The sequence below is a fragment of the Macaca thibetana genome, chromosome 12, assembly GCF_024542745.1.
Source record: "Macaca thibetana thibetana isolate TM-01 chromosome 12, ASM2454274v1, whole genome shotgun sequence".
Classification (NCBI taxonomy): Eukaryota; Metazoa; Chordata; class Mammalia; order Primates; family Cercopithecidae; genus Macaca; species Macaca thibetana.
The window spans coordinates 57,200,121-57,225,208 of NC_065589.1; the positions used below are offsets into that span (position 1 = coordinate 57,200,121).

General features: G+C 35.8%; 1 long non-coding RNA gene across 1 annotated transcript in view; it reads left to right on the plus strand.

Moving 5' to 3' along the window:
- Positions 1-21,232, plus strand: part of LOC126932675 (uncharacterized) — a 77,372-nt gene extending 56,140 nt beyond the window's left edge. The window contains exons 2-3 of the long non-coding RNA XR_007718277.1: positions 20,445-20,591; positions 20,771-21,232. This is a non-coding gene — a long non-coding RNA (uncharacterized LOC126932675). The remainder of the gene's footprint in view (positions 1-20,444; positions 20,592-20,770) is intronic.
- The last annotated feature ends 3,856 nt before the right edge of the window (positions 21,233-25,088 follow it).

Genomic DNA, 25,088 nt, shown 5'->3' on the forward strand with positions numbered 1-25,088 from the left:
AAACTTTGCTGCTAGTCTTGTTGACAACTAGTGTTGATTTGAATAAGCTTTTAGAAGATTCCAGACAAGATATCCTTAAGGAAAAGGAAGGAACAATGGAAATAAAAGGCTTTTAGTTGTTATTATGTTCATTCTTCTGTCCCTATTAAGTAATGTCATTACTGAAATAAATGGAAATAGCATTAAAAACTGTACAGATTATTCTATGCTGAGGGCAGAAACTAGCACTTGATTAAACACTTTAATAGATTGGCTCAATTTTGAGATCTTTTCATCTCCCTAATTACCAGTTTTTCATAAAATTACAAAACTATCTTATTTTCACTTTAATCATGAATTTCATTCTTTTTTGTTCCAATGTATATATTTTATATGTAGTTTAACTCTATAAATTTTCTTATAAACAGCATTTGTATATGTTGTATTGCTTTTCCCATTCACTTAAATATATTTTCTAATTTTTATTTATATATGGGTTATTTATAAGTGTATTTTCTTAAATTCCAAACAGTGGGGCTTTTCTAGTTATATTTATATTATTATTTTTTGTAATTGTGCTATACCTGATTTAAATACTTTGAAAGTTGTGCAGAATTGTTTTGTGTTCTAGTATTCCATCGATGAAGTAAAATTACCATGTGTTTTAAATGAATATGTACTTCTTAGTCCCCTGTTTATATATGCAATTTAAGTCAAGTTTGTTAGTATTTTTCAGGTATTCTAAATAGTTACTGTGGAAGGAAAATATCTTGGGCCCCCAAAATCACTGAGCTAAAGAGAAAATTCAGGATGGGAACTGCTCAGGGAAAATCTGTTTCCCATCCTATTAAGTCATCCCTCTGCTCACTGACATAGTTGCATATTCTGATTGCCTCATTTAGAATGGTTTACCAGACACTCAAAAGAATGCAACTGTTTGTCTGTCACCTACCTGTGTCCTGGAAGCCCCTTCTGTGCTTCAAGTTGTCCCTGACTTTCTGAATGGAACCAATGTACTTCTTCCATATATTGATTGATGTCTCATGTCTCCCTAAAATGTATAAAACCAACCTGTGCCCCGACCACCTTGGGCACATGTCCTCAGGACTTCCTGAGGCTGTATCACAGGTGCATCCTCAACCCTGGCAAAATAAACTTTCTAAATTAACTGAGACCTGTCTCAAATTTTCAAGGTTCACATTACTGAATTTTTTGTCTGGCTGTTTGATGAGTTACTCCCACAATAATTGTAAAGTTGTCTATTCTCTATTCTATGTTTTCATTGTTTTTAAATATATTGTTATATCTACTTTACGAGTTGACCTTTTGACTTTATCTGTTCCTCTTTATCTCTAGTAACACTCCTTGAATTTAGATACAATTGATCATATATTAGTATGACTTCCTTTGGCTTTTTAAAAAATTATGTATTATATAGAGAATGTTTCCTATTCTTTCTTCTTCAACCCTCTGTGTCCTTGCATTGAATGGATGTCCTTTGTATGCAGAATAGAAATGTGTTTTCTTTTTATTCATCATAAAATTGCCCTAGACCAAATTGCCCTAGAAATTGCCATATCCCTGGGCAACATGGTGAAAATCTCTCCTACATGAGTAGCTTTACTGGTAAAGGATGGAGAAAAATAACTATTCCCTTCCTGCCCAAAAAAGAGAGCGAATGAAAAGGACAAGAAAGGAACTCATTTTTGTTTTTGTTTTTGTTTTTGTTTTGATATGGGATGGAAAGGATCATGAGTTATTAGCCTAATGTTAGGAATCTAAATGAGTCTTTACAAAGGGCAAGTGGATCCAATGGTTCTGGCTTTTTGACCTAGAGCCACCTCCAAGGTGTAGATTCCATACATTTTGAATTGAAAATATCTAGGATGCCAGTGATCTAATTAAATTATCGTCTAGGGATTAAGCTAGGGACCTATTCTGGGCTATAACTGTTTGGTCTTCTTGAATGACAATAATTAAGTACACAAATAGCTAAATGCTATAAATCTAACTCTGAAGGTATGTGAAAAGTAGTCTAGAAGAAATGAAAGCAAACATCTAATATTTATATTATGAATATTCCTTGTCTTGGGAGCCCAGGACTTTATACAGGAACACTGAGAAATCAAGAGTAGTTTTATTTTCTCACACTCATTTTTAAATCAGTATACTGTTTATTTATACGTAAAAAATGTAATGCTGTAGTGGGGTTTGTACCTACTATTTTTCTATTTGTTTTCCACTTGATACAACAGTTGTATGTTCTTGTTTTCTTTTCTCTTTTAGTCTTCTTTTTATTAATTAGTGTTTTTCAGTATTCTGTTTTGTCATTCTACTAGCTAGAGAGATACACATTTCATTACTGCTAGAAATTACAAGCACAGTTGAATCATTAGGGGTTAATATAACTGATTACTTTGCTTCCCAGGATAATAATACATTAGAACTCATTAAATCAATTTCTCTCTCCTATTTTTTGTTTTGTTTTCATGCATTTATGGTTCTACATTTTAAAAACCTATATGTATCAATGATATTGTTTATACAATAGATATTTATTAACATTTACTCACAAAATCACCCCTTTTGTCATTCTTCACTTCTTATTGCATAGTGTTACTTTTGTCTGAGATTGTGTTTTCTCTGTCAGAAGAACTTTTGTAAAATAATTATTTTCGTAAAATCTTCTGGAAACAATTTTTGTTTGTTTGTATTTGTATGGAAATGCTTTTACTTTTAAATGATATTTTTGATGGAAGTATAATTTCTAGGTTTGCTAGTTATTTTCTTCATCACTTTAAAGGTATCATTTATTTTCTTCTCTTTTATGGAATTATTTGAGAAATAAACTGTCAATTTTATTATTTCATCTTTCAAAATGACATACAGTTGGTCTTCTGTATCTGTATCTGTGGGTTCTATATCCATGAATTCAATCAACTGCAAATGGCAAAACTACAAAAAATCTGCATCTGTACTGAACACCTACAGACTTTATTTTTTATTATTCCTTAAATGAATTAGTATAACAACTATTTACATAGCATTGGCATTGTATTAGGTGTTATAAGCAATGTAGAGGTGATTTAAAGTATACAGGAGGATGTGCAAAGGTGATATGCAAATACTACTTCATTTTATATTAGGAATTTGAGCATCCATAGATGTTGGTATATTTGGGAGGTCCTGGAACCAATCCCCCATGAATACCAGAGAGCAACTGTATCTCTTTTATTTGGTTACTTTTAAAATTCACTATATACCTTTTGATTTTCAGAAGCTTTTTGTACATTTTGACTAGTTTGTCTTTCTGTATGTTTATCTTCCTTGATTTTCGTAAGATTTTATTTTGATGTTTGTCTTTATATTTAGAAGATTCTCATCCTTTCCTTCGTTAGAAGGTTGCTTCTCTATTCCATTCTCTTCCTCTTCTGGGACCCTAATAATATATATATTTAGATTTAAATCAAGTCCCATGTGTTTAATATCCTCTGTATTTTCCTTTCTAAAAATCTTTGTTTCTTGGGTGAATCATTTTCTACTGTTCTATTTAGTTAATCTGTCTTCTGCTATGTCCAATCTGTTATTGAATACATTCATTCTAAATTTTCCATTCTTTACAAAAATGTCAGAATCTCCATTCAATTCTTGTAGTCTTTAGTTCCCTGGTAAAATTCTATATATTGCTTACTATTGTCTTCGTTGTTTTAATCACAGTTTTAAAAATTTTATTACCAGTTAGTTCAAAATATGTGTCACCTCTGAGTTTGTTTCTATAAGCTAGTTTCCTTTTTTTGTTTTTGCTGTTTTTGTTAATATGAATGATAGTTTTAACAATATTTTAACATTGTCCATGTCAAACTTTAGAGACTATGACTTATTTGATTTATTGTCAGAAAACATTTACTTCGTCCTTCATCAAAGAGCTATACAAGGGAGATTATCCCAAATTACAGTCTAAGCTGACTCTAGTGGGATTTCACTTTGGAAACATGACATTATCTCTTGTTAACAATAATTCCTATGGCATAAGCCTCCAATCATTTTGGCTGCAAACTTGGAGTGTTTATTGGCACCTTTATTTCTTGGTGAATTCTAAACTACAGTTTTCTTTCTTAATATTATAAGAGTGCAAAAATTGTTCTGTATTTTTGTTTTGTTTTTTCTTCTTGATTTATTTGTGTCTTGCCCTGCTTGATTAGAATTCAGCAAAACCGTCAAGGGGAAAACTGCTGCATACAGCCTTACCTCTAATTACCTCCATTCTTTTTCAGATTGGGATCTTTTCTGGGTAGGGGGATATGTGAAGATCTTGATCTTTTATGTCATGGTTACCTTGACTTCAACCTTCACTTGGTTGCTCAGCCCACCTTTCCATCCAAATATTTAAAAATATTTCTTTTAGTGCAGTCTGCTGGCAACGAATTCCTGAAGAAAAACTGTACCAAAAAAAAAAAAAATTAGATTCATCTCAAAGGAATTTCTTTCTTCCAAGATTTGGACCTTCAAGCCTTAGATGTCTTAGCAATTCTCTGATTTCTTTAAATTGACTTAAAAATGTATGTATTACTGTTGCATTTTGTCTGACCATTGGTCTATTGTATTGGTCTGCTCCGACTGCTATAGCGAAATACCCTTGACTGAGTGGCTTAAAAAAAAAGACATTTATTTCTCACAGTTCTTGAGTCTGGGAAGTCCAACACCAAGATGCATGTCAATTTAGCTCCTGATGAGGACCTACTTCCTATGAAGAGTTAGACAGCCACATTTTCACTGTCTTGCCATATGGTGAAGAGAGAGAGTTTATTTTTATAAAGCTGCTAATCTTATCAAGAGAACCCTATTCCCATGATTTTACCTAACCCTGATTACCCCACTGCCCCCAAAGGCCCCATCTCCCAATACAGTCACAATGGGGGCTTAGGACTACAATATATTACAGTTAATCCATAAATTTTCAGTCTAAATGATTGTGTCAAGTGCCATGGTCTTAACTTTCCTACTGCTTCCCAAGGTCTCTTCATTTGAGGTAAATGTCTGAAAAAAGTGTAAAGATTGTTGTTGTTCCTTTATCTCTTCCACAACCCACGTCTTCTGACATATTAGAATGGCCCTAACACTTAATCGAGGTGTTACTTTGCAACTTTTGTCTGTAGGTATTGCAAATTGTTTGACTCAGTTGAAGCAAATATTAAATGTGATTATTTCCCCTTATTTTGAAAAATATGTTCTGGACTTGACACTTTTTGTGCTTATTTTGGCATTTCATGCCCAACCACCTTAAAATAAATAAATATTGGAAGCTGGTATTCTGCCCCTGTGTTTGTTCTTTATCACACAAAGACACCTCTGTAATACTTAAAGTACCTCATAATCTTAACTGCACTGAAACTCCAAACTTTAAGTCTTTATCAAGTTAGTGTCTTATTTCCTTTCTGCTTAACTGGCCAGGGATATTGAGAAGGTACATGTATACATACTTACAGGTAGTTCTGCTCTACAAGGTCACCTAAATACCCAAGTTAGTTCTACCTTCTGCTGGGTTATGTATCTGTTACATCATTTTCATAGTCAGTTTAGAATCTATGTCAATAGTGTATTCTATAATATTGCAGCTTTGGGAAGGTGTAAAGAGAGAGGGATTACCCTTTCAATTACTTAATGGTTAACACTTAGTCATTATATACATTGCTTGTGCTCCACTGGTAATAAATTAATTATATAACCAAATGGATTTGCAAGGGGGCTGGGAGATACAATCTTTAAGTCATGGGCTTGGCTAAAACTTGGAGAGTTCTATTGCTAAATATTAGAGGAAAACATTTTATATTAGAAGGTAATTTTCAGTCTTTAACCCTGGGTTTGTCAGCTACTCACTATTTTCCTATGTTACTTTGGTGGTATAAAGACTTTAAAGCACTGCCAGAATTTCTGCTTGATCTCTGCAACCTCGAAGTTTCTCTATTATAGCTTTTCCATCTCAAAGCAGTTTGGGATTTTTATTTTTATATTTTCAGTCATTTTAGATTCTTACTTGGTAGTAATAGAACAGGCTTAGAATCGTGGTTTTGTGGTAAATTATAAGATTTCTTTCTTATGTAAGTCCAAGACAAGCCTGATTAAACCAGTACTTAGACACCTATGTAAGGTCCTATTGCTGGGTCATGAAACAGAAAAAAATGGAAGAGGCTTAAACTATATGAATTATTGAAAGAGTGACATGGGAAGTTAGATTCTGCTGAGACCAGATTCAAATGCACAGATTTATTTGGCTACTACTCTGTGAACACTGGGTAGTGAATAAAATGATAGGTTAAAAGACACATGTGTATTTACTCATGAGTTTATTAGAGGAGAAAATATTAATTAAATTACCAATACTGGATTTTGCTATGGCTTGAATGTTTGTCCCCTCTGAAACTCATGTTAAAACTTAATCCCTATGTTAATAGTATTAAAAGAGGAGGAAATCCAACTATGGTATTTGAGAGCTTGGATCTTTGGGAGGTAACTAGGATTAGATGAGGTCATAGGGTAGGGCACTGGTGGCTTTATAAGAGGAGAGAGACCTGAGCCAGTCTGCTCAGCCCCCTTGTCTTGTGATGCCTTGTGCCACCTCAGGAATCTGTGGAGAATTTCACTAGCCCTTACCAGATGCAGCCCCTCAACCTTGGACTTAGTATGTGAATTTAGTATGCAAAATCATCTTAATTGCTTGTGACTTTGGTTCAACATCTTAAGTTTCAACTGGTTTTCATCTTACACATGATATTTCTGTATTTATAGTGATTTCCCCAGTAATTCTTGTGAGAATTCATTCTACCCATTTCCTGATGCCTTGGGCTCTCCCAAAACACTTATCAATTATTTAATTAAGATACATTTTCATAAGAAAGAGCAGAAAATTAAGGGTTCATGGAAATGTCATTTAAATGCCAAAATATGACCTCCTATGTTTTCCTAAATTTTATCAAAATAATCATTTATAACTCTAAATATAGTAAAATGCATAATAATTTGAATAAAAAATAGGATAAAATATATAATAATAATAAAATACATTTTTTTAGGGTCAACTAAACACATTTATTGTTTTGAATGGAAATAATAAAGGTATTCGGAACCAATTCCACTTTATGGAACATTTTCATAGGCCATTTCTTGCTCAAAATTGTCAAGAATCAGACTTTGCCTCCTCAGTGTTGTTCATTTTATTTCTGCTTCTCTGATGACAAAGGGGTTTTTATGGCAACACTTTCAGATGCTCCTTTTGCACATGGTCAAAGATGGCCTGCTTTTGTATTTATATTTACTTATTTTATCATATTGAAGCCTCGAAAATCCTAATCAAAGCGAGGGCAAATCCATGCTTAATTTTTTTATTTTTTTATTTTTATTTTATTTTTTCCTGAGACGGAATCTTGCTCTGTCTCCCAGGCTGGAGTGCAGTGGCGCAGTCTTGGCTCACTACAACCTCCACTTCCCAGGTTCAAGTGATTCTCCTGCCTCAACCTCTCGTGTAGCTGAGATTATAGGCACCTGCCACCATGCCCAGCTAATTATTTTGTATTCTTACTAGAGATGGGGTTTCACCATGTTGGCCAGGCTGGTCTTGAACTCTCAACCTCGTGATCTGCCCGCCTCGACCTCCAAAAGTGCTGAGAGTACAGGCGTGAGCCACCGCACCGGTCCATGCTTAATTTTTTTAATGGAACATTCTTGATTTTAGATCTGCCTCAGTAGCACTCTGGCTTAGATTCAGTAAATCTCATCACCTTTCTGTCCTCTGTTCATGTTTTTCATTGATCATATTCTTAACATCAGTATAACTCTAACCAAAGATCTAATGTGGGCTACTTACCTATTTATGAAATCATTAGTCTTTTCATTTCTCACTTTGCTGTAGCATTTTCGAGTCTGGCTGATACTCATTGATTAAACCAAAGACATTCCCACCTCAGAACCTTCCCACTTTTTCTGTTCCCTCTGTCTAGAATGCATTTTTTTGTTGCTGTTTTTTGTTCGTTTGTTTTTTCCACCTCTGTCACTTTAGGTGTGTGCTCAAATATTTTCCTATTGAAGATGCTTTTCCTAACTACCTTAACTAAAAAGATTTGTTTCTTCATTGCCACCTGAGCATGATATCTCTGTCTCCTGTATATTTTTCAGCAAAGTATTCATTACAGCTGATAGTACATTATATATTTGTTGTTCATTTTTTGTCTTTTCCCCTTAAGAGAGTGTAAGCTTCAAGAGAATAGGTCCATTATCTGCCCCCCACACACTATTTAATTTCTAGTGGGTATGACAGTTCTTGTTACATAGTAAATGCTTAATAAAAATGTATTGAGTGAATGAATGAATGACCTTGATTGTTCCATGACATAAGAAATTGCTGAAAAGTTTAAAGGATGCCATCCTAACATGACTCAGGAAAACATTAAAACTGAAATAAAATAAAAACATGAATAAGACACAATGAAATGGTAAATGGGTAGAAATATGAAAACAATTGAATCCTCTTAGGAGAGATATAGTCTCTAAAACTAAATAGTATTCTACTTAAATATATCACAAAATCAATTTATTGAAATGTGCAGCCGATGAAAATGCTTCGGCCTTAGCACTTGAAAATTTCCATATGTTTCCTCAAACTAAGGCTTGCGTATGTAAAACTGTTTTAAATAGAATGTGCACATTACTAAAAACAAACCGGAAATGATAAGGAAAGTATTAATAAAAGAATGAAAGAGGAGGAAAGAAATAGAGAGATGATTTTATTATTCTAAGTACACTACTCAACAAGTGGTCTTTGTGAAGCTATTTTTTTTTCTTTGAACTGTACTTGATCACTGCAACAGATCCAAAGTCCAAGGTCTGTAATCTAGCCGTGTGGGTTACCTCTCAGTCTAACACAGACTGGAGAAATTGCCTCATTGTGCCACAGCACCCGTGACCTTGAAATGTGAAACAACCTATTTAGAATCTTGTCAAGATAAATGATTACCCTTTTCTTTGACTAGATCTAAATAATTTATTGCTTCTTTTACAAAGTAGGGAAGACTTAAGAACACCAAGTGGTGTTAACATACACACAAAAGGTTTTCTTTAGTCCCTTGATTTCTACACAAATTAGTTTTGAGTAAGAATCAGATGTAACCAGCACCAGTTTTCAAAACACTTTAAATATTTCATAATTTTTTTTCAAATAACGGCAGGATACAAAGCAAAAAATCGTCACAAGTAAAGGAAGAATAATTCTGCAGCAAACTTCCAAAATGCCTCACAGGCTGAAAATAGGATTCTCGGTTCTCTTAAATACCACCAGCAAATGGAAACACTGCAAAATATCCACAAGTAGGGTCATCTTTTGTATATGGAGAAAAACTTTCCTCAGTGTTCTTAATGTGTTTTGTTTGTTCATTTAATGACAACATTCTCTGAGCCTGTAGATCCCTAGATGACTTTGAAAGTGCTCAACTTTCAATATTATACAAAGCAGCTCACCTCTCCCCTTTTACAAGCAATTGGTATACACATTTTGTGCTGCAGCTGTTGTGTGTAAACAGCATTTGGCTTGTCATCCTGAGACTTGCATTCAAATGGCAACTGTCCACATTACTGCTAGCTGTATGACCTTGGTCAAACCATATTATGACTGTATCTCTGAGTTTCATTTTCTTCTTAGAGAAAATGGGCTAAGATTTCATAGAGTTAATGGGAAACCTGAAGTTGATAAAGTATTTGGAAGCATAAAATACATTTTCTGTCTCACTGAAGATACTCAATAATAGTTAGTTGAATTATTTAGCTGCTTTTTGTCAACATTAAAATGCTAGTTTACATTCTAAAATTCTTCATCTTTTTAAATTAAAGATTTCAGTGTAGTAATGAAATCTCTCTTCAACACAAACATCTCTTATTTCCTCAAAAGTGTTTCTCCTAACTTTATTCAAGGTCAACTCAGCATATAAACAATTTTAATATATCAAAATAAAAAGAAGTCTAGACTTACATAAGCTAAGACACCACATAAAAGACTATTACAAAGGGAGAATGCTGTAACCATAATATCCCAAAGTGTTTCCAAGTAAAGGAGAAAAGGACTTACCTCTTTTATAGAGATAAGTAATAACAAGACAGGAAAGAACCACACATGGAGGAGTGGGGTAGCAGGTGGCATGACAAAGGAACTGAAGAGAAAATTTTTTTTCTAGTCAGCTGATTCTCAGCAGAGGCCGTTAATAGGACATTGTTCTAACTTTCAGTGCTCAAGCTCAAGGATGGGACAAAGTTCAGGGGTCTAGGAAAAGGAGAGAATCCTCATTAAGGTTCTGTCAAGTTATGTTAGCAGGTATTTGGTGAGCATTCGGCCAAACATAAAAGAAACAAGCATAACAATAATATTCTTTTTTGTAATACTGAATATCTAGAATATCATTGAACATGCAGTGTTTTCCTTGTGAAATAATAATGCATACAATTAAGCATAAACAAATGAACAATTATGAATAACCTAATTTCAATATATGCTAATAACAAACGCAGTCATGTAGATGTTGTAGTAAAAGTTAGATCTTTCAAAAGGTATAAGGATTCTGGAAACTGGCAATCTAAGTATGTCCTACCTGCCCTTCCTCCCCCAAATTCTCTTTCAGCCATCCTCCACTCTTGTCTCCAGTAGTCAGGTCAAATCTGGGGAATGTAACCAAGAGAGCTGCTGCAGGATACTTTCACCTCTGATCCTGATGAGAGACTGGGAACAGGGTAGAAGATTAACAGGACTAGGATAAGAAAGTACTAAATCCTCCTAGGACCAGAGATGTCTTGCACACTTTAAGAAAGGTCAGCTGTGGCTTCTTTAGATGTACTCATTCTCCCTGATTCCCAAAAGCTTGGGTATTTGCCAAAAAATGTGATGGGTTATCTCACTTCCTGCAGCTAGAAAGGTGGGAGGAGAGTATGGAGTAAAAATGTCTCTTGGTGATTGAGTAGGCACTGAGGAATTCCCCACAGCTATAATGCTATCCCAGGAGCAGAGTCCACTGAGCCTCAAATCACTCTGTGAACTTCTGCACCTTAAGAACAGTAGCCACTAAAATTAAACCCCAATGAGTGAAAGGAGCTGGGCACATTCCTCAGCCCCGGGCTCAAAACTCCCTGAGCCTAGCACAAACACATCCCATCCTCCCATCCCACCACCATATATCTCTCAAACTTCCTAAGCCCAGTACAAACACCACCTGGAAAGTCTCCGATAAGGAGACAGCCGTTCAAGGTTACTGAAAGCGCAGGAGCCAAAAGAATTTCTTTGTTCCCCTACAACTTTCGGGCTATAAAAAGCAAACGCTCGCATTGTTCGGGGCCCTCTTGTATACTGTGTAAAGGAGGGACCAAGTTCGAACTTGTAGTAAAGATCCTTGCCGCTTGGCTTTGACTCTGGACTCTGGTGGTCTTCTTTGGGGAACAAACAGTCTGGGCATAACAATGAGCAGATACAGAAAAGGCACTCACTAGTGACCTAGAGAACATTGAACACACCTATCAGAAAAGGTCTCTAATTAAACAGATATATTGGGAGCTGCTATTTTGGAAAAATAGCAAGAGTCCTTAAGGAGATTAATATACACAACTAGCCTAACAAAAACACCAAATCAACACGTTGTTTTAGAAAACTTCAAAAATTTTATAACTTTTCAAAATTTTAGAAGATGATCTAAAAAAAAGAAGAGTTATTACTGAGACATGAATAAATGTTGTGGAGGCAAATGGAATGAAATTCCCCAAATTGCTCATTGACAATGCAACTACATACTGTTATACAAAAACAAACTTTGTGAACAAAACCTCAAACAGAAATAACTTTAGCCATTAAAAGAGATTAAAAAAAAAAAAGGCATTGAGTTTGTCATCCTGCCACACTAGAAAACAGAACACAGTAGAATGACATGTAGAGATTACCCAGAGAATAAAACATCAATGTGAGGATTATTAACCGATATACATCATTATTCACTGGTTATAATGGAAGACATTTGCTTAAAGGGTTTCAGTAAATCTATTGCCCATTTACAACAACCAAAAAGGCTACTCTAAGAAAAGGTTTAACCAAACAACAAAAGACAAAGGCTTTTAAGATGAGCAATTGAATTGAAAGGAGAAGTATTGAGCAGTGAACCTTGCAGATACAAATGTGTATATGTAACTGAGCAGATTCTGCGGAAGTTGAAGGCTAAGTATTCTTGAAATAAAAGGGATTCTTAAACAAAGAGATATTTTAAAGGATTAAGCCATTTCATCAAAAGTGAAGTAAGAGTAAGTGGATAATTAAAGTATTTCAAAGTTTACCCCCAGAGTCAGGGTAAGAGATAGCAGAAGTAAAAATATCGTGAAGATCTCACAGATGGAATATATAAGATGCTATGGATCAAGTTGCATACCCCAAAGCACATAACTTAAAGTCATTATATGACTTTATTTGGAGATAGAAACTTTGAGGTAGCAATTAGGATTAAATGAGGTGATAAGGGTGGGGGTCCTAATCCAATAGGCCTGATGTCCTAAAAAGAAAAAGAGACACCAGGAGTGCACTTATACAGGGAAAAGGCTACAGGAGGACATGAAAAAGCAGCCCTCTTGAAGCCAAGGAGAAAGGCCTCAAAAGGAATCAACCGTGTTGACACCTCGATCATGGACTTCCAGCCTCCAGAAATGCGAGAAAATGAATTTATATTGTTTAAGCCACCCAGTCTATGTAATTTTGTGTTAATATCTCTAGCAAACTAGTACAGGGAGATAGGTCTGTCCGGAATTGGTGGGTTCTTGGTCTGGCTGACTTCAAAAATGAAGCTTCAGACCTTCGCAGTGAGTGTTACAGTTCCTAAAGATGGTGTGCCCAGAGTTTGTTCCTTCAGATGTTCAGATGTGTCCGGAGTTTCTTCCTTCTGGTGTGTTCCTGGTATCACTGACTTCAGGAGTGAAGCTGCAGACCTTCACAGTGAATGTTATAGCTCATAAAGGTGGCACAGACCCAAAGAGTGCAGCAACAAGATTTATTATATAGAGCAAAAGAACAAAGCTTCCACAACTTGGAAGGGAACCTGAACGGGTTGCCACTGCTGTCTTCCCTTATCTGACCCCACCCACATCCTGCTGATTGGTCCATTTTACAGAGAGCTGATTGGTTCGTTTTGACAGGGTGCTGATTGGTGCATTTACAAACCTTTAGCTAGACACAGAGTGTTGATTGGTGTGTTTACAATCCTTTAGCTAGACAGAAAAGTTCTCCAAGTCCCCACCAGATTAGCTAGATACAGAGTTCTGATTGGTGCATCCACAAACCACGAGCTAGACACAGAGTGCTGATTGGTGCATATACAATCCTCCAGCTAGACATGAAAGTTCTCCAAGTCCCCACCTAACTCAGGAGCCCAGCTGGCTTTGCCTTGTGGATCACGTGCTGGGGTACCAGCCAGAGCTGCCCAGTCACCCCAGTGCCCACACTCCTCAGTCATTGGGTGGTTGATGGGACCGGGCACAGTGGAGCAGGGGACCATGCCTGTAGGGGAGGCTCTGGCCATGTAGGAGCCCACAGGCTGGGGGAGGCGGCTTGGGCACTGCGGGCTAGAGGTTCCCAGCCCTGCGCCATGGGGAGGCGGCTGAGGCTGGGTGAGAATTCGAGCATGGCGTCTGGGCTGGCAGTGCTGGGGGACCTGGCACACTCTCCGCAGCTCCTGGCCCAGGTGCTAAACCCCTCACTGCCTGGGAGGCCAGCCTCGCTGGCCGGCCTGCTGTTCTGAGTGCCCGTGGACCAAATCTGCACCCACCTGGAACTTGCACTGGCCCATAAGCGTGCGTGCAGCACCACTTCCCGTCCGCACTTCTCCCTCCATACCTCCCGGCAGGCAGAAGGAGCTGGCTCGGGCCTCGGCCAACCCAGAGAGGGGCTCCCACAGTGCAGCCGCGGGCTGAAGGACTCCTCAAGCGTGGCCAGAGTGGATCCCTGAGGCCGAGGAGGCACCGAGAGTGAGTGAGGGCTGCCAGCACGTTGTCACCTCTCATAGGGATTGAAGAAAATATGAAGGAAGAGAAATGTATTAGCTTATCAGCACTAGGAGAGGGAAAGACATTGGAAATAAAATTAAAATACATGAAACAGAAGTTCGTTTTAACAAAAGAGAAAAAGTTAATTAGCCCCTTTAATTAACATAGGAAAATAAAGATGAGAAAAACGAACAATTAACTAAAATTTAAAAAATGTGTGAAGAATTAAGAAGGGATTATAATAAGGTATATAAGTTAATCTATGTGAATAGACAATGTGCCAAATAAAAATGGGTACCAAATTTGGCTGTATATATACACACATAGTCTATGTAGAGACTATGTATATATATTTTATCGTTTTCTGTCATACATGGACCGCTCTTATAAATTTGCTGTTTGTCTTCTTTTTTTGTGTGTTCTTAGAGAGACCTTACCAACTTATATAGTTTCAAGAGCTGTTAGAAACGTTTCTATTGGTCTATTTGGCTATATATATATACAGCTTCTCAGAGCTTCTGTAATCTCCACATCTTCATCATCCACAATTATGCTCAAGAGTAAAGAGGTATAATAATGAATCAAGAATGTTATGCTTATATTGTCAATAATGTTCCTAATTTATTTTTCACATATATAAATGCCCTCTTTTTTCATTAATTGTTATGATTAGAGTCTTTATTACCTTTTTCATGCTTCAATTATAGGTAAGATATTTTTAAATCCTAAAAACTATAACAATTGAAATTGTATGCAGGAATAAAATTATTCCTTTTATTCAAGATAAAGGGGATTGTTTGTGTGCACTTGTCTTGTGAAAGCTATAGATCTACATGGAGTTCTTTAAAAAAATTATACTAGGCTGGTCGCAGTGGCTCAGGCCTGTAATCCCAGCACTGTGGGAGGACAAGGTGAGCAGACCACCTGAGGTCAGGTGTTCAAGACCAGCCTGACCAATATGGTGAAACCCTGTCTCTACTAAAAATACAAAAATTAGCTGGGCATTGTGGCATATGCCTGTAGTCCCAGCTACTCGGGAGGGTAAGGCTGGAGAATCCCTTTAACCCCAAGAGGTGGAGGTTGCAGTGAGCAAAGATGATGCCACTGCACTCCAGCCTGGGTGATAAATTGAGACTCAGTCTCAAATAATAATTATTAATAATAATAATGTGCTTAACCTAAGATATTATCCAAGCTCTGTTTTATTTTAACCTGAGTTTAAAACATACAAACAAACAAAAACCCTTTCCATTGTGAACAGTACTTATCTCTAGGATGAATCTATATAACAGTTTGTCAGCATTACATATGATATTGAAACTGTTTATGCTGAAGTCAGCAATAACTATACCTGCCACATTGCCAGAGGCAACATCCTGTTTTCCCTCTTGCCCTTCATCTCTCTAGCAGTTGACACTGTTTACTCAGTCTTCTTCCCTGAAAGTTTTTCTTTTTCTTTGCTTCTGTGAAACTCACCAATAAGCTCATTTTTATCCTTTTCTGTCATACATGGACCACTCTTATAAATTTGCTGTTTGTCTCTCTCTCTCTATATATATATAGCTTATGTAGCTTCAAGAGCTATCATCGAAGTTTCTATTAGGGAGAAAGAGCTTGTGCTTAGGAGACTGTGATGGTATAATGTCCTACCTGAAGAGACACACACAAACACACTAAACTAGATTGTTGTATTTCTTTTCTTTTTCTCTTTCTTTCTTTCTTTCTTTCTTTCTTTCTTTCTTTCTTTCTTTCTTTTTTTCTCTTTCTTTCTCTCTTTCTCTTTTCCTTCCTTCCTTCCTTCCTTCCTTCCTTCCTTCCTTTCTTCCTTTCTTCCGTCCTTTCTTTCTTCCTTTCTTCCTTTCTTCCTTTCTTCCTTTCTTCCTTTCTTTCTTTCTTTTCTGTCTTTTCTGTCCTTCCTTCCTTCCTTCCTTCCTTCCTTCCTTCCTTCCTTCCTTCCTTCCTTCCTTCCTTCCTTCCTTCCTTCCTTCCTTCCTTCCTTCCTTCCTTCTCAGGAATAGGGTCCTGCTCTGTCACCCAGGCTAGAGTGCAGTGGCAGGATATCAGCTCCTCACACCAGCCTTGAGTTCCTGGCCTCAAGCCATCCTCCCACTTCAGCTTCTTGAGCAGCTGGGACTACAGGCATGCACAACTTTGTCTGGCTAATATTTTTAAATTAATCTTGTAAAGATGAGGTCTCCCTATGTTGCCCAGGCCGCTCTCTAACTCCTGGGCTAAAGTGATCCTTCCACCTTGGCCTGCTCATGAGATTTCAAATTGGCAGGACAAATAGGAAAAAAGGGATGCTCGGGAAAAATTAAGGAAAGAAGAGAGGGAAAAAAGACAGAGTGGGATATAGTAAGGACACAGTGAGCAGTGGTTGAAGAATCTTTAAGACCAAAAGTGTGTAATACTTGATTAACATTGCTCATTTTGTTTTGAGTTAACTCTTCTCTTTAGTTAGTTATAATGTTACACATTCAGGATTAGGATGGCAGTTTTATTTTATTGTGTGTAGTTATATAAAGAAAAAAGCTGGGTTTTGTATTTTTGTTACTGAAAAAAATAATGTTGTCAAGGTGCTGAACAAAGAAACAGTCATGGCGTTGGAGCCAGAGATGACCATCTTGGAGTAGACTTTTTCCCTGGACATTGGCAGAAATCTGCAGAAAGAATTAGACTGTTCTTCCACAGCCTTCCCTGAAAACCTTTACTTTCATAGTAATCACAGTCTCCAGAAGTTCTTCATCTATATGTTGCCCCTCTAGACTCCAAACTACTTTAGCACAGAAACCATGCCCTTTGATGCTAAAATAACACCCTGCTTATAGAAGCAGCTTAAAAATCAGCAACTACAGTACAGTAAAGTAGGTTTTAATGTTGGCTGACATAGGCCTTCTAGGTTTAAAGGAGGAGAGGCACAAGTAGGGCCAACAGTATTAACCTAGTTAAGAACTGGACCCAGGAGGTAAGCTACACTACAAATAATCACGTTCAAAACATTGTGAAAAGCCCAGTTTCCTGGCAGGCAGTGTGATAAAGAGGCAAGAACACATATTTTGGAGTTATTCAGATTTATGTTTAAGCACTGGGTCTACCATTTACTGACTGTGCAATAGGTTACCACATACTTTTCTGAATTAAAATTTCTAGTTTAGCTAATCATATTTCATAAAGTTATGGAGAGAATTAAATTATTTAACATATGCAAAATGAGTCACTGTTCAAGTAAAGTAAATTTAATGCCTGGAACATTTTTACAGAAGTGAAACAATATTATAACAGCTGTAGACAAGCTTTGCTTACTTTACAGTTTCACCTGGAGCCAGTTGTGTGATGATGCAGCCGCTTTTTATTTATGTCTGAAAAGTGTATTGCTGAAGAACGGAAAACAAGTTTTACTTTCATTTGAAGAGCCCAACTTTTGTTGCCAAGGGCATAAAGCCAAATCATGTGGGCAAGCGGGAACCATACATTTGTGCTTACTGGGCTGTGCTTGGTGGGAGTTGTAGATTCTAGGTGAGTACAACCTTGGATTCAGCAGAAATGCTCGAAAGTACTACTCCCCCAAGACTTCATGAAATCAACTATTCATGAGAGAAAATAGAATGGGGAAAACAACTAAATTCATTTTCTTTAAAACATTTACTTTATATTACCTTATCCTCTAACTTATAGGAGATGATGAAAAGAAGTCTAAAATGTGCTTGAACTAAAGTGTTTGATTGTTGTTGGTAAGAGAAGAAATATATCTATAATTCATTTTGTAAAGCGTATTTCCCGTTACTTGCTACAGAGATAGCTGCCACCTCTAATTGTGTTTGTGTAGTTCCTTAATTTGCATGAAAGAAGACAACATAAATGAAAACTCAGGAGAAAAACTAATTCAGATTACTAGTCCAGGCAAGCTAATTTGTTATTCATTAAATGCTAGTGAACCCAGCACCCTTGTTTTATTTGTCTCTTTCTCTTTGAGATTTGAAAGGTCTTGTAACACAGTTAAAGTCTACAATAAACAGATATGTGAAATTAATGCACTGTTTTTCCTCTTCTTTCTGTTTGGTAGATATACAATTATTCCTGGACTAGGCAAACTAAATAAATCACTATGGAAAAGTATATTTCCTTTCTGTTTAAAAAGCTAAATTTAATCAAAATGAAGCTCTTCTCATTGTATATTGTCTTCAGTTTCCATATGACCTAGACATTCCATATGTCTATGCTATAGTCCAGCCTATTTTTTAAAAATCAAAAAATGAGATTGAGTTTAGGTAAATTGAAACATGTTATATTTATTTGTTTTTCTTACCATTCAAATGTTATTTTTAACAGGCTTTTTCTAAACATATTTTCTATGACTGTTTACTATAAAATGCAGCAGATAGAAGGTGATAGCATATGTATTCAGGGTAGGTTGGTTTTTTTCATTGTTTATTTGCTTTCTTAACCTAGTTATTATTAGGTTAGATTATTTATTAGTGAACTTGGCCATCATATAGAACTACTGAATTTACTTACCTTATATGTCATTTATTTACTACAAATTCTATGTGCTGTTATAGCTGTTACATTGCAATATAACATATGGTGAATACAGGATCAGAATTATATTTCAGTCATCACTGCTCATCTACATGATGAGCTCACTGCTCATCTACATCACTGCTCATCTACATGATTTTTCTTGGCTTCTATGTTACTGATATGTTACTGATATGTTACTGATATGTTGGCTTCTATGTTACTGATTTTTAGTTTTCTATTGGATAGACATTTTAAATTCTAGTGATCTAAAGCTACACATTTTTTCTCTTCTACTAAAGCTTGCTCTTAAATTTTCCTTATATATACTTAATTTTAAATTATAAAGATAATCAGGAGATATAGCCTCATCCTAAACAATATTAGAGCTGATAAACATTTTACAATATCAGAACATTGATAAACATTTTACATGTTGCTGCTATACAATGTTTTCATTGTGTTAATTTTTATGTTTTTATATTTATTATTGCTTTATACACTCCACACTCTAGGAATTTCTTTAGTCTCCTCCCTCTATATCTAATTCTCTACTTTTTAAAGTACATGTACATTTTTTAATTGGAAAGTTACCAGTGATAAACATATTTTGATAGAAAAAAATATTATTTTTGTCTTTTTTTTCCCCTAGAGCTTTAAAGATATCCAGTTGGATTCTAGTTGCTCGTGGAAACTTTGTCATATACCTAATTTTTATTTCATACCTATGATTGTTTGTAAGATCTTTATTTTTAGTACTCTAAAATTTCACTAAGACATTGATACAGCCAGGTAGAAAGGGGTCCCCAGGGAAACTCCAACCAGCCTGTGCACTAAGAGTGCAAACTGGGGTGATGCCGTGGAAGTTTGTTCCATTTGCAGTGGGGTGAAGCCTGGTCCCTCCTCTTCCTCGGTGGTATCTGGGATTCAAACTTTGAGGCAGGAAGCTCACCAGCAGTGACTCTGGCTTTATGAAGGATCCCTACTTCCCTTTTTTTTCCCTTTCACCCAATAAAAACCTGCCTTACCTTTCAAATTGTCTGTGAGTCTAATTTTTTGTGGCCCTGTGATAAGGACCCCATCTTTAGCTGAACTAAGAAAATGTCCTGCAATATTTCAGAAAATGTTGCAACATAGGGTCGAGAAGCAGTGACTGAGCTGCAAACCAAGCAATATTTTTCCCTCTTGCTTCTAAGTCTTTTCATCCTTGGACTTCTGAGGGTAGGGGAAACCATGCCTTCACCCCATCACTCCTGAGGGTCAGGAAGGTCGACGTTGGTCTCCATGGCTCGCTGATTCCCATCACCTGGGAGGATTTGCAGAATAATTGCTCAAAACTAGAATATTGATCCAGATTTTTACATTACCCATCCCTTTTGTTCTTTCTGAGCTGCAGCCGGAGACTGCTGGTTGGTTCACAGGAACCAGCAGGATTAGCCTAAATTGTAGGAGAAAACTTAAAAACAAGTAATCCATGTAGAATTTAATGACAAATGTATGATAAGGTTTGAAATATAATTTCTCTCTCTCCAGTCCTTATGTTTATTAAAATAACAAATCATAATAGGACCAAGTTGTTTGCAAAATAGACTTTAATTTTATACTTGGCTTGATTATTTGCATAAAGTGCAGCAAGAAATAGAGTAACTATTTCTATATAGGCCTTTTGGATTGGCTTTCATGGAATTCTGTTCTACAAGGCGAGCCCAGCCATGGGTTTGTAACCTCAAATACCTATGAGTTAGGTGATTCTCTCCTCTTAAGGTCCCAAGATAAACTTGGAGCTTGTTGAAAAGTGACATTCTTTACTGACCACAGATCAGAGCCCTGTATAGGGACTGTGTAGACAAAGGTATGAGGCCAGTCTCATTTTTCCTTTCTCTTCCTCTGTTCTCTCTTCACAGATAGGTAATTGTGTCTCTGTACTACAGGACACTCCCCTCGGATGCCTCCTCCAAACTGGAAAGAGCTAATTTCCCAAACGTTAAACTGGTTGGCTTAAGATTAGGGTCAGCGAAGGAAATCCAGAAGCCCAACATGCTGCCAAAAGGGTAAAGTTTTTTTGTTTTGTTTTGTTTTGTTTTGTTTTTACCAGTCAGGCTTTTGGCCTCCCTCTCTCTCTGCAAACTGGTAAAAGGCCTCCAGATTTTTGAGCTGTCCTTACATGTTCCCTTGTTTCATTTTGATAACATGTTTTCTAATAACCTCCTTTGTCTTTTCTTGCCTTCAGGCCATCAAATGCCAAATGGTCATGCAACCAAAGCCTCTGATGATAGCCCCTTCTACTGTGTACCCTTAGAAAGATCTCTGAGGAAGCTCTGAATGTTATTTTCCCCAAAACAGCGCCCCCTGTCAGCAGGAAGCAGTTAAGATTTGTCATTGTACTTACCCTTATTCTAAGGGCATTTAGATGTACTTCTTTAGAGAAGGGCAATGAGATAGCCAGGTGAAAGGGGATCCCCAGAGAAACTCCAACTAGCCTGCGCACTGGGAGGAATGTGCACTGGGGTGGAGCCACAGAAATTTGCACCGTTTGCAGCGGGGAGGAGCCTGGACCCTCCTCTTTCTAGGTGCTACCTGGGATTCAGACTGTGAAGTGGGAAGCACACCAGCAGGGACCTGGCTTTTTGGACGGTCTCTGTTCCCCTTTCTTTCCCTTTTTACCCAATAAAAACCTGCCTTACTCACCCTTCACATTGTCTGCAAGCCTAATCTTTCGTGTCCCTCTGATAATAACCCCGTCTTTAGCTGAACTGAGGAAAAGTCCCACAACAGTACGTTCAGATGTTGACTTTTATTCATTCATTCTGCTTGTAGCTTGTTATGCTTTTTTACATTGCAAAGTCTTCAATTCTGGTAAATGCTATGTCATTATATCTGAAAATTTTGTTCTTTTTTTTACTATAACTGTAAATACTTCGTTAAATAAATTTAATATACATAACTATATATTTTTTGAACTAAGACATATCAAATATATATATTTGGATTTGTCTTATTTCATTTTGTGTTGCTATAAAGGAACACCTGAGGCTGGGCAATTCATTTAAAAAAAAGGTTTATTTGGCAAATAATTTCAAATGGATGGGAAGTTCAAGTTTGTACATTTGCATCTGGTGAGAGCCTCAGGCTTCTTCCATTTGTGGCAGAAGGAAAAGGGTATTCAGTGTGTACAGAGATAACATAGTGAGAGAGGAAGCGAGACAGAGAGAGAAGATATGCTAGTTTCTTTTTAACAACCTGCTGTCATGGGAACTGATAGAGTGAGAACACACTGACCCTTTCCCCTATTTCAGGGAGGGCTTTATTCTATTAATGTGGGATGTCCCCTCAGGATCTAAACACCTTCCATTAAAACCCACTTTCAACACTAAGGAAGCCAAATTTCTACATGAGATTTGATGGAGACAAACAAACTATATTCCACCTATAGCAGAATTTTATCATTCTAACCACTATTTCTGTTAACCTGTATTTTTATATCTTCCATCACTTTATCTCACGGTTTTATTCTGGAAAGTAATTTGAGATGTATTTTAATTCAGTATTTATTTTTGAATCTTTTCCTTAATCTATTTTTGTCTTTTTACTTAAATTTTTCATGTCCCATTTGAGATTCTCCCCTCTGTTATCCACTCAACTTAACTGAGTATTACGACTATAATAAGACAAGACTTCTTTTTTGTCATAGTGACTTCTATTTCCTATGAGTAGGTCTTTCTTTGTCTTCCCAACATTGTCTGAAACTTGACAAAATTATGAAATCATGGGCACTAATTTATATTTTAAAAAATGCCTTACAGTATAGAAGTTGGGCATATTGTTCTTAACTAATATGAAGTTCTTCATGGCAGTTTCTTCCTAGAAGTGCAATGGCAGCTTGAGCGTATAAAGTTTAAAAAGGTGTTTCAGAACATGCTTGTTCACTTTCACAGATACCTTTGCTTATTTTTCATTGATTGCAAATCTTTATTTAATATGTATGTACTTAAAATATTCATATTGTTATTCCTAGCAGATTGCTCAATGATTAATATAATAACAATACTTGAAAGTAAAATTATACTCTTAGTTGTTTCTGATGTCTCTTGCTCATGTGGCCTTGTTATCTTAGATGTTTGCAATATTGTCTTATGAAGTCCTTCTATTAAATTTTATCTGGGAGAAACCTGTGATGGTGTGGGTTGAGAGTTGGAGTGTATCTCCGTAGTAGATTGTGGTTTAATTTCATGAGACATCTTAGGAGTTCAAAAGCCAATGACCATTTTTATGTTAATTTCATGGCCTATATGTGCTTAAAGCATGTCGATGCCAAACTTGAAGAAGTAAAGGCTGAGCAGAAATTTTGAGTTTTCTGAGAAGACTGCTTTTTCTTGTTCTCACCTAGAGCCTTTTTTTTTTTTTTTTTTTTTTTTTTTTTTTTTTTTTTTTTTTTTTTTTTTGTTTTTTTTTTTTTTTTTTTTTTTTTGTTTTGTTTTTTTTTTTTTTTTTTTTTTTGTTTTTTTTTTTTTTTTTTTTTGTTTTTTTTTTTTTTTTTTTTTTTGTTTTTTTTTTTTTTTTTTTTTTTTTTTTTGTTATATGCAGGTACAGTGCAGCTTACGGTTTCCATGCACTTACTGTCTACCTACTTTTCAAGGTTTATAGACACTTGGGGTTCCTGGTTTATATTCAGTGATCTTATTTTCTACCTTATGTCCTAGATGGGCACAAGAACTAATCTCCTGGGTCTTGGGGGTATGTAATCCCCTTCTAATGTGTATTCTTATCCCCTGACACCTGGGGCATGACAGGATAAACTTATCAGCTTTTCTGAGTAGGTCTCAGTTTTCACATTATTTCTGGAACTAGAAACTTACTTTTATTTAAGGTCAAAGCAGATTTGAATTTAAAATAGATTTGTTAGGTATTATGTAGGATTTCTAAATATTTATGGCAGGTAAATATTTAGATTAATCCACCATCTTACAATAACCACAAAATATTCTATAACTCAATCTCTTTAAGCAGTTCAGAAAAGTTTTCTACTCAATTCACATTAAGAGACAATTCACAGTTTAAATCTACAGAAGAAAAGGAAACAATAGTTGTAATAAATCATGATTTTAAAACTCTACCTACAGACTTTGAAAAATATTTTATTTTTTAATCACTTCACATAAATATAAATGCCTAGCTCAGTCCTTGGCAACTGCAGACAATAAGCACTTACTGAACAAAAGAAAAAGAATACCATAGGTATATTCCCCATGACCCTAGAGGTTAAAATAATTATGCTGATTATGTGGCTGTTACAACTGTAAATGCTTGATGAAAATATTCTGTTCCACTTATTATTTATTAAACAATGTCTTCTTCCTCCCATACATATGGGCATCATGCTGTAATTCTTAAAATTTATACGCACAAGCTGCCATTGCACGTCCAGGAAGAAACTTCCATGAAGAACTTCCTATTAGTTAAGTACAATATGGCCAACTTCTATCCTGTAAGGCATTCCCTTTAAATATAAATTAGTGCCCATGATTTCATCATTGTGTCAAGTTGCAGATAATGTTCAGAAGATACAGAAAGACCTACTTATAGGAAATAGAAGTCACTATGACAAAAAAAAAGTGTTGTCATATTATAATCATACTGCTTAGTTAAATAGAGTGGATAATGCAGGGGAAAATCTCTATTTGAAACCAATGTTACTTCCTGTCATAAAACATTCTGGTTCTGAAATGTGTTATTTTGATTTTTTTCTTAAAAGTAATTCACTTGCCTGAATGAAATCCAGTGATATGTTTATGGATATTGCTTTATTTGTGCTTCTAAATCTATTATAAAAAATAAAGTTAGAAAATAACTCTTCATATGTGGAAAAGTTGAACATAAGTTTTAATGTGACTGAAACGTATTTTCTCTTTAAAAAACTTAGAAAAACTACTTAAGAAATGTTAAAAAGGTAATGGAGCACATTAACTCACATCATTCACTCTATAATTTCAGGGATTCAAAATGGGTCATTAACTATAATTTGACAATGCCATTCTGAGTGGGAAAAACAGAAATGTTATTAGAAAGCTTGATACTGTATTCTATTTGAAAATGTATAGTTATCATGCTAATACAAGCATTTAAAAGGGTTTTTCCTTTGACTGTGAAATGTAATTATATATGGCATCCTTCATAAAAAAAGTTCAGTGAGACCTACTAGGCAATTGGTACTTTTAGTTCAGTACAATTCATCTGTAATATCAATTTTCTATTATTTGAAATTATATTATTAATTGAAAGCTCCAGATATTCAGTTGCAATTTCCTTAGGAAAAGAAAATACTGGTGTTTTTAAAGACTTCTACCAAGTGTTTAATTCAAAATAAAGTTTTTCTTTTTAGCTATAGTAAAGTCTGTTGTATCACAACTCATTAAAACCCCATTTTTGGGCATAAATAATGATAAAAAGTGATAACATGTAAAAACCAATTTATTATTATTTAGTTATGTAGTTCAGTCCAATAAAACTACTTTCAACGTGACAGCTCTGCATCCATCATTCTGGAGGGT